Genomic DNA, 11547 nt, shown 5'->3' with positions numbered 1-11547 from the left:
TTCAGACCACTGAGTGCTTGTGTCTGTGTTTTAGCCACATCTTGGAGTCATTGCTGGTGTGTGCCTCCATCATGTCCTTCGTTGGCTTGGCCATATTGGCGAGGAAGTGGTGGAAACAACACAGTAAGGCAACTTCTCTTTCCTTCTGAATATGAAATCAGGGCAGAATCATACCACTAACCTCAACTATAGGTCCATGAAATGTTGCCCGTGCATTAAATACATGTGAGTGACTTATTTGCATTATCATTTGTGGCTTATATATCATCACTATGCATTTCTAGGGCAGGATCCTGTGCTGAGACAAGTAAATAGGATAAAAGAAAGGCACAATGTAAGCCCCCGTTGATAAAAATAAAATCTGTCATTATTCCATTTCACTCAAGCATATGCTTTAGAGATTGTTATCATAATAATTTTTCTTTTGTCTCCCGCAGTACTCAGGAGATGTAGGTGACCCGCAAAACACTGTTGTCGCTTTCCTTAACGTGGATTCCCAGGACGTGCATATGTACTGAGCTTTGCCAGCGTGGTGTTTATTGTTATTATTTGTAACTGAATGTAATTGTTTATGTCGGTTCACTGCACACAGCACATGCTTTATTTCCACTGTCTTTTTGTATGTTAGGTACTGGCACATTCAATGAGGATTTCTGCTTGCATAGTATGGAGATCGATGGAGTACTTTTCATGTAAGAATTCATCAAAATATAATCATGTGGTCTTCTATTTAAATTTTGTTTTAATGGCACTGTGGTTATGTATTTTTATATTTTTCGGTGTGGGGTGGGGGGATTTGGGGATTTCTGCATATTGGTGGAGTTTGCATTCTAACTGATAACTGATTATTATTTTCATGAATACAATACATCAATAAAAAATTACTGGTTAGTTTGTCACTAGATTTGAATTCATGTGGGAAAATACTTATTTTACAGGTTCATTATTGACTGATCACTTTCCATTAAGTTTTGTGGAAAGAGATCAATTTGGTGCTATTTACAGGGGAACTAGAGACGATAGCCTCTTTGGCACATGCACTGCGACCCTGAACTTATCTAGACTTTAGCCTGAGGAGCTGTATGTGAGAACACCAATGTCCAAATCAATTTAGACCGGACATTAAACAGATTTAACCCTGTCAGCACAAAGTCTGTGTAATATCATGGCAAGTAAGAGGGTGTGTTGACATTCTATGATGCGATTTGCGCAAAGCCGGAAGAGTGCAAACATCCGAGAGTGACGAAGCGTTTATGTGAATGAAGACACCAACGAAAAGGTCTAACTGGAGAGACGACAAGATTTGGGAACTCATGACGAGAAGGTGACAAAGAGAATAGAAGCAAAACTCTCTGGTGCTTCTTGGAAAATCTGAGAGCCCAGCGTGTGGAGTGTGGGCTAACGCAGCACTGGAGCCTTCGAAGCTAAAGCAGCATCTGGAGACCAAACATCCAACGCTCGTGGGAAAGCCGGTGGAGTTTTTCAAGAGAAAGGAAAATATGCCAAAGATGCAGGACATGTCTGCCACGTCACTAACTGACGACTCCACGCGTGCTTTAAAAGCCAGCTACCTCGTAGCCAGATGTGTGGCACAAAGTAAGGAACCATTCTCCATCGCGCAGGAGTTGGTTCTGCCTGCCGTGGTGGAGATGTGCCGTGAGATGATCGGAGAGGCCGCTGCCGAGAAGCTGCTGACCATCCCGCTCTCAAACCACAATGAGTGTCACTGTATCGCGGACATGGCCTCAGACATACAGCACCAGCTTCTGGAAAGAATCAAAAGTAGCCCATTTTCTCTTTGCAACTGGACGAGTCCACTGATGTCACGAATGCTGCGCTGCTGCTGTTTTTTTTTCGCTATCGTTGGCACGGTAGTTTGCACGAGAACCTACTGTTTTGTGGAGAGCTACCAACACGGGCTACGGCTCAGGAATGTTTCCGCTGCATGGATCACTTCTTCACTGAGCACGGCCTGGACTGGCAGAACTGTGTCGGGGTAGCAGTGATGGTGCAGCATCACTGACTGGCAGCCATGATGGCGTTGCCAGACAGATACTGGATCGTGCACCAGAAGCTACATGGACCCACTGTTTTCTCCACCGTGAAAGCCTTGCAGCAACAAACATGTCACCAGAGTTCCATGAGGTGATGGATGTAAGTGTGGAAACCATCAACTTCATTAAACGTAGAGCTGTGAGTTCCAGATGTTTTGCTCAGCTGTGTGAGGACATGGAAGCAGATCATGTCCAGCTGCTCTGTCACAGTGAGGTGAGGTGGCCCTCAAGAGGACTGGTCCTCACGCGTTTGTTTGAACTGAGAAGCGAGGTCTCCTCTTTTCTCACTGAGATGTAATCTCCTCTGGCACATTACTATGTCGACACAATGTTCACAGCTCAACTTGCCTACCTTTGTGACATCTTCTCACTGCTGAACCAGCTGAACATCTCACTTCAAAGGAGAAATAGCAACATATTTGTTGTTGCAGAGAAAGTTCTAGCTTTCAAGAGGAAACTTGCTTTGTGGACTAAGAGGACCCGGGAAAAGAGGATGGACATGTTTCCACTTTTGTCTGACATTTTGGAAAACTCCTCAGGTCAAGATCGGTGAATCAGTCTCTCAGCACCTCTCACAACTGGCAGAAAATTTGATTAATACTTTCCCGACGATCCCAGAGACGGACACGTGGATTTTGGACCCATTTTCTGTGGATCCCACTGGAAATGTTGTTGCTTTGTCCTCACATCTGGAATCCTAGCTTCTGGATAGTTGCAACTGCAGAGTTGCAGTGGGGCACACTGGACCTGAGCTCCTTCTGGATTGCGGTCTCAAAGGAGTACCCGTGTCTAGCGCTGAGGGCGGTGAAACTCCTTCTCTCATTCACGACCACACACCTGTGTAAATTGGGATTCTCCAGTGTGGTCACAACTAAGGCCGAAGCCCGAGACAGACTCGGGGTAACACTGGAGGCGACTCTGAGTGAGCCTTTCCCCCATTCCACCCAGACTGGATCTGATTGTGTCTGAGAGGCAGGCCCAAGTCTCTCATTGAGAGGTGGACATAAAAAGGGAGTCGTAGCTTGTCAAATAATCCTGTAGCTTCTCCCTCCTTTTTTTTCTGGAATAAATCCATATTTCCCCGTTGAAGTGAGTGCTTGTAGGAATCGGGAAATCCCACACGTTCAGAGAGTCCGGTCAGTCCAGTCTCCAGTGTCGCAGCAACTAAAAACTAAACTAAATTAAAAAAGACCACGAGAGGTTGTCTGTCTGAGGGAAATACGGGGGGAAATCATTCATCTGCTTTGTGTGTGTTGACATTAAAAATGATCTCTTCCAATTGCTGCAGCACAGACAAAGGAAGGATCGCAACTGTATGAACAGAAACTAGAAAATTTCACAAGAAATTTTGAAAGTGTGGCTACTACTGCCGTAAGACGTCGCAATATATATATACATTACCGGTAGTGAGATGTGTTATTGAGGTACATTATTATTACAGTATATTACAGTATTACCACGTGCACACGCGCGGCCGTTCGCGCGTGCACGTATGTGTGGATTGGATATATATATATAGATATATGTATATATATCTATATATAGATATATATATAGATATATTGAGAGATTTATAAATGAGAGCGTAAATTCAATTTGTAAAGTGCTCACGTTTCCGTCATGAGAGAAAATTGTGGTCTGATTTAACATGGAGGTTGATGGAGCAGTTGGCCGGACTTCATGTCGCTTTCAGGAACACGTGTAATCACGTGATATGTTGCATCAAAGTGCTGTCCCATTCATATTTACACCATCAAGCCCTCACAGCTAATGTTGGCATATATATATATCCAATCCACACATACGTGCACGCGCGAACGGCCGCGCGTGTGCACGTGGTAATACTGTCGCGTACACTCAGACTCTTGACTTTTGATCATATTTATGCAAAAAATTAATAATATATATATATTTTTTTTAAGTCAAGGAGTTATTGATTCTTTAGAGATCAAGGACAATAGGGGCTGGTATTCATATGTAATCACGTGATATGTTGCAGCAAAGTGCTGTCCTATTCATATTTACACCATCAAGCCCTCATAGCTAATGTTGGCATATATATATATATATATATATATATATATATATATATATATGTATATATATATATATATATATATATATATATATATATATATATATATATATACATATATATATATATATATATATATATATATATATATATATATATATATATATATATATGTACCTTAATAACACATCTCACTACCGGTAATTGCGACGTCTTACGGCAGTAGTAGCCACACTTTAAAAATTTCTTGTGAAATTGAATGTTGAATGTACTATAATGGTGATTTGAGCATGTTTTTGCCTCGAAATATAGGGTTTAACAGATGGTTTTGTACACAATCTGCACACACATTGGAGTGTGTGACTTGGAGATATTCATGCAGATATTCAGTCAAAGGCATTGTAAAGCCTCCTGTCTGTCTGTCTGTCTGTCTGTCTGTCTGTCTGTCTTCCCTTTCAAAATGAAAGCCCCATGAATTAACTGTATCATAACATAAAGCTCAAATGAGGATTTTTGTATTAAATACTTAATGCGCAGACTAATACTTTGACTACTGCTGCTAATATTTGGACTATTACTACTACTGCTACTCCTGCTACTAATACTACTACAACTAATTACTACTACAGCTATTAATATGACTACTACTACTGCTACTGCTATTACTATGAATACTACTACTACTACTTCTACTCATACTACTGTTATTTCAACTACTACTTCTACTACTACTACTTCTACTCATACTACTGTTATTTCAACTACTACTACTACTGTTACTTCAACTACTACTACTTCTACTCATACTACCGTTATTTCAACTACTACTACTACTACTACTACTACTACTACTACTACTACTACTACTACTACTGTTACTTCAACTACTACTACTTCTACTCATACTACTGTTATTTCAACTACTACTTCTACTCCTACTACTACTACTGTTACTTCAACTACTACTACTTCTACTCATACTACTGTTATTTCAACTACTTCTACTACTACTACTGTTACTTCAACTACTACTACTTCTACTCATACTACTGTTATTTCAACTACTACTTCTACTACTACTACTGTTACTTCAACTACTACTACTTCTACTCATACTACTGTTACTTCAACTACTACTACTTCTACTCATACAACCGTTATTTCAACTACTACTTCTAATACTACTACTACTACTACTACTACTACTACTACTACTACTGTTACTTCAACTACTACTACTTCTACTACTACTATTACTACTGTTACTTCAACTACTACTACTTCTACTCATACTACTGTTATTTCAACTACTACTTCGACTACTGTTACTTCAACTACTACTACTTCTACTCATACTACTGTTATTTCAACTACTACTGTTACTTCAACTACTACTACTTCTACTCATACTATCGTTATTTCAACTACTACTTCTAATACTACTACTACTGTTACTTCAACTACTACTACTTCTACTACTACTTCTACTACTACTGTTACTTCAACTACTACTACTTCTACTCATACTACTGTTATTTCAACTACTACTTCTACTCCTACTAGTAGAACTACTACTACTGTTACTTCAACTACTACTACTTCTACTCATACTACCGTTATTTCAACTACTACTACTACTACTACTACTACTACTGTAATTTCAAATACTACTACAACTACTACTTCTACTCATACTACTGTTATTTATACTACTACTACTACTACTACTACTACTACTACTACTACTATAACTACTACTTCTGCGACTACAACTACTAATTTCACTCATGCTACTGTTATTTCTACTACTGCAACTACAACTACTACTTTTAATTCATCTCTTGGATTATTTAGATGTTGCAGTTTTGCTTCCAACTTTTCCATTTAAACATTAAGGATGTTCAGCAGTTCAGTTCAACGCTTTTGGGCTTCAACACTTTTCAGCAGGTAGTTTATCTTTTCAGCTATTTTAAGATATATTCAGCTATTTTCAGCTAAATTCAGCTGTATTCAGCTATGTTCAGCTATATTTAGCTATTTTCAGCTATATTCAGCTATATTTTCAAATATTTAAGCTTTAAGCTTCAGCTTTTTGCATTCCAACGCATTTTCAGCAGGAAATGCAATTTCTAGTTTTTCTTCGTATTCTGCCAAACTTTGGACCGTATCTCCTCCTGCAGCGTTGCCCGCACATGTGTAAAAAATACATCAAAACGTGCGGCCTGATCGGAAATCACCTGGAATGACTTTTTTAAGAGATTCGACCGGCCATTTTCCCGAAAAGTGCAAAAAAACATACATCTTTGTGCCCACAGTGACACGCCATAATTTATCGTAGAGAAATGATTTAAAGTTTAAAACGTTGACAAAAGTCTGGAGTTTATTTGCCCAATTGGGCATTTTTTGATAGCTAGCACAGTTTTCATGTAATTATTGTTCAAGTTTAGGAAAATGTGGGAACCATTTCAGAGTTTACAATGGGAGTGTATAGGGCAGGTTAGAGCTGTCCCATTCATATATACACCATCAAGCCCTCGTAGCTAATGTTGGCATATATATATATATATATATATATATATATATATATATATATATATATATATATATATATATATATATATATATATATATATATATAATGTACCTCAATAACACATCTCACTACCGGTAATGTATATATATTGCGACGTCTTACGGCAGTAGTAGCCACACTTTCAAAATTTCTTGTGAAGTTTTCTAGTTATTATTATTATTAAGCCCGCAGGAGAACATGAAGTGCGCTTGCTGCAGAGGTCTATGACCCCTTGCAGTTGAGCCACACTTAATAACCGTCTTCCCTTCAAATGAGGAAAGGCCAGTTTGTTGTTTGTAATACAGATACATTGAAAAATGAATTCGCATTTATTGTTCCTTTGTGGGGTCACGTAGGCTGAGACTGCTTGCACCCATGTCCTTCACTTGAACTAATTTCTCGCTTTTCAAGAGCTTTCATCACTCATGGCCAGTGCTACAGCAGGAAATTCACCAGCTTTTATTTGATGTTGACTTTGCATCATGAGAAACAGAATCGTTTTAAGGCATTGCAACCGCAGTTCGTTCTGCATTCAGTTAGACCTACTTCTTTCTGATGGATGGATGTAGTCATCTGTATACCAGGAGGCATCCTGATCAGGTGCCTGAACCACCTCAGCTGGCCCCTTTCAAAGCTATGGACTCGACTCCGAGCTCTCTCCGGATGCCTGAGCTCTTCACCCTTTATCTCGAAGGCTGAGCCCAACCACCCAACAAAAGAAGCTAATTTCGGCCACTTGTGTCTGGGAATTCAATCATTCTATCACTACCCCAGTGGTTCTCTCACTTTTTCTGTCACGCCCCACTTTGGAGGAAGAAAAATGCCCCACCGCCAAAATTGTAACAAAATGGTCCATGCTGAATTTTTATTTTCTGTGCTTTTTCAAATAATAATAAATAAAATTGCAATCACTTTCAAGTAAACCAGATTGCTCCATCAGACAAAAACAAATAAAATGTCACTTTGTTAGAAAAACAACTGATATTTGGCAAAATAATAATCGAATTGTGGTTGCAATTAACCTGTTTTGCACTGAATATATTTTTTAAGATTATAACAATGAAGTGCAACCTTTGCAAAACAAAACAAAATTAGTGCAGCTATGTGTGAGCCATCACGTTGTTTCAGTATTAGTGGCTGCATTAAGCTTGCCTCACAATCCACGTTTTTCTGTCAGAGAACCATGGCCTCAGATTTGGAGGTACTGAGTCTCATCCCGACTGCTTCAAACTCGACTACAAACTGTGTGCTGAATGGTATGGTCTGATAGAGCCAACAGAACCACTCATCTACAAAGAGCGGTGATACTCCGATAATTAATTACACTGCATCTCAAAGCAAACTCCTCCACCCATGGCATCTTGCCGACAATGAGCTTTTTGACGACCTCAGCGACCTTTGCCATAGATATGTATGGTTCTTCCCTGAAGTCTTAAAATTCTGGCTCCTCTAAGGAGGACAAGTTGATTGGGTTCAGGACTTCCTCAAAGTGCCCTTTCCCCCTCTTAACAACATCCCCAATCTGGGACTGCAATTCTCCTCCCCTGCAGAACACAGCCTGAGCCAAGCCCTGCTTTCGCTTTATGGGTCGTCGAACGGTTTGCCTGAACTTCTTAGAGGCCAATTAAAAGTCCTACTTAATTGTCTCCCCCCACATCCAGATTTTTTATTTTGGCATCCACCACAGCTGCAGCCTGTCTGGCCAACCGGTACCCGTCTGTGTATTTCGGAGACCAACAAAGTCCGAAAGGCCGCCTTCTTTAACTTGATCGCCTTAATCGCCTTAACCGCCTTAACCGCTGGCTTTGAACATGGCCCACTCGGATTCCATGTCTCCAGCCACCCCATGGGAGGTGGGAGTTGAAGACCGTACGGCCAGTGGCTTCAGCTCCCATTCACCCTCACTACACCTTTTGGTTTTACCATCTCTGTCCGACAGCTTCCCCCTCCTTCTGATCTAACTCACCATCAGTCAAGACATACACAGCAACAACGTCAACATCTCCCGACCGAACACCACCACAGTTGAATTTCAGACTGCATGCACATCAGCCCAACATTGGCGACAACAGCTGAGCAACTGATATCTGTAGCGAGAGCAACAAGCTAATGGACCGCGGGGAGCCGTCTCAGCTCCACGCACAAAGTGTGTGTCTGCCATCGGTGAAACAGAGATCAGGGGAGAGAAGAGAAACAAGCCCAACAGGCGGCAAATTACAGCAAAACACAGTTAAGAATCACTGAGGTGAAATAAAACAGAACTCCCGATTATTTTCTGTCCCTTCGAAGCAGATAGTTGACACCCACCCACACACCGCAATACATGTTTACCCATTTCCACACCTCTACTTAACAGGTAAGAGCAGCCACGCAGAGAGCAGTGCAGCTGCAGCCACTGAGCTGCTGCGGCTCGTAGCACCGTGGTGTCCGCACAGAAAGCATTGCTGCTGCTGCTGCTGCTGCTGCTGCTGCTGCTGCTGCTGCTGCTGCTGCTGCTGCTGCTGCTGCTGCTGCTGCTGCTGCTCACCAACTGTCAGCCCTCAAAAGATCCTTTTCATTGTGTGTGTGATTTACACAACACTTATGTTCTATTCCATTCTATTCCACTGTGCTGCACTCTAATCTATCATGTTCTATTTTATTATAGTCTGCTTTGTTGTATAATGTATTGTAGTCCATACTATTGTATTGTGTTCCATATAATTATGTTCCAGGTTATTGTATTCTGCTCTATATTTGGTTATATTTTATTCTATTATGTTCTATACTATTCAGTTATATTAAAATCTGTAACATGTTATTCTATTCTGCTAATTTCTATTGTATTCTTATTATTGATATAATATAATATATTCTGTTATTCTCTGTTCTATTCTGTTCCGTTTATTTTATTCCATTCCATTCTGCTGTGTTCAATTTCATTCCATTCTATCTTGTACTATTCTACTAATTTATTTTGCACTGTTCAATTACGTTCTACTCTATTCCGTTTTATTATATGTATTATGTTTTATGATGTCTATTCTCTGTAGCCCACTCTAGTCTAGGTGACGGCCACCAATGTGTTGATGTTACAGGGACTTAGTCATTAATCTAAATGCGTTTCAAGGGGAATCAGTTCTGCCACTAGATGGAGGTCAACCCTGTATGAAATATGTTCTTTCTGTTATATATCGTGAGTGTATGTGTGTGTGTGTGTGTGTGTGTGTGTGTGTGTGTGTGTGTGTGTGTGTGTGTGTGTGTGTGTGTGTGTGTGTGTGTGTGTGCGTGTGTGTATGTCTTTTCATGATCTAAGAAATGTTCCCTTTACCTAACCAAACACTTCAGACAATCTGAAGAAAAGAACACTGACAAAAAGCCAGTCTGTGGCTTTTCACCACTGAGTTTTTGCACAGAAAAATACAGGCTTTAAACATCTTAGCATTCATGCATTTTCGGTTTAAGATGAAAACATTCCAATTCTTGCTCATGCATTAGGAATTGCATTTCTGTGACGGTTCCCTTGAGTCTTGCCATTTCAGGGCATCAACAATCAATACATTCGTACTCTCCTCGTGCACGGCTGCTGCGGATAATGAGGCATCAGTGGGAAACATGAAGGGCCAGCATGAGGCATAAGTGACTCTTCAAGGCTGTGTGACAATCGGTATGAAGGCAAAGCATTGCACAAGCATGATCCTCATTAAATACTGCATTATTCTTGTTCACCCAAACGTAATATGACTATAAGTTATCTGAAGATGAGAGTATACTACTGTTTTGAGGACGATGGTGGCTGTCCATAAACCAATGTAAAACCTTAGTAGCAGGAGTAGTGTTCACGGGTGAACTACATGCTCATAGGCATTCGTATATTTGCACGTTGTAAGGCATGATTTCATTTTTGTAGTGTATCTTGGTTTAGCTGCTCTATCACAGAACGACCATAAGCTGCGTGGAGAAAGAGGCATAATTTCCCACCAGTGTTTCTATAGTAACGGCCACTAAAAAAGCAAAAACCAAAAACAAAGCAAACTGGTACCAAGTTGCTGGATCCTGTTCAAACATGAGATCTACCGTGACTAACCGGAGTGCCTCTCACCAGCGGAAAGGATGGAAATGAAGGGCACAGGCTGGTCCCCAGTGTACTGCCCTGTGCATGTTACATTCTGAAATATGACGGCAAAAAAGTATTTGCCATCTAGGGTATTGTCTCCCTGAGCAGACAATGAAGTCGCTCTCCCCCTGTGTGTGTGTGTGTGTGTGTGTGTGTGTGTGTGTGTGTGTGTGTGTGTGTGTGTGTGTGTGTATATGTGTGTGTGAGTGTTTGTGTTATCCGAACTTCACCTTGCTTTGTGACATAGAGCCTTGCTTTGTGACATAGAGCCAGGGTGGCTGTGCGTGCTTTTAGTGTGCCCCACTGATTAGCCTGCGGCCGCCGCTCTGCACTTGATCTCAAAGGGCGGGTTAGCTCTGTCAGCACTGTTAGCAACAGTATAGCTATGAGCTATGAGCCACAAGCTCGCCGTCGACACGGCAGTCGAGAAGCAATCAAAATGCCCCCCAGTCTCGGCTCTTGCACCTTTGAAAAGGTGTATCTCCAAAGTGAACTTTATATCAAACCTACTTTCTACTACCCCTCCTTCCTTCCTTCTTTTGAACATGAGAGCAGTGACAACAGTAGGATTGGAAACAACAGCTAAGAAAATAAATTGATTTGGAAAATCTCCATTTCAAACCAGCTGTTCATGTGGATGCACCTTGTGGGGACAAACATGCATTATTGTTGTGTTTCCTTTAATCTTGTTCTAGCTTCAGCATGACCCAATGTAAAGCCTTTCATTCTGTAAAGAAATATCCAATGCAGCTTTATTTCAGCTCAGACAGCACCTTGAGACTGAGATGAG

General features: G+C 40.8%; 1 long non-coding RNA gene across 1 annotated transcript; it reads left to right on the top strand.

The window, feature by feature from the left end:
• The first annotated feature begins 32 nt into the window (after positions 1–32).
• On the top strand, positions 33–847 carry LOC306738504. The gene is made up of 3 exons (XR_013771020.1): positions 33–123; positions 285–334; positions 438–847. It is a non-coding gene; the product is annotated as an uncharacterized lncRNA (long non-coding RNA).
• The last annotated feature ends 10700 nt before the right edge of the window (positions 848–11547 follow it).

The sequence above is a fragment of the Taurulus bubalis genome (assembly GCF_910589615.1).
Source record: "Taurulus bubalis genome assembly, chromosome: 1".
NCBI classification, from domain to species: domain Eukaryota; kingdom Metazoa; phylum Chordata; class Actinopteri; order Perciformes; family Cottidae; genus Taurulus; species Taurulus bubalis.
The sequence above is the reverse complement of the archived record's forward strand: the minus strand, read 5'-3'. Positions and strand labels throughout refer to the sequence as shown.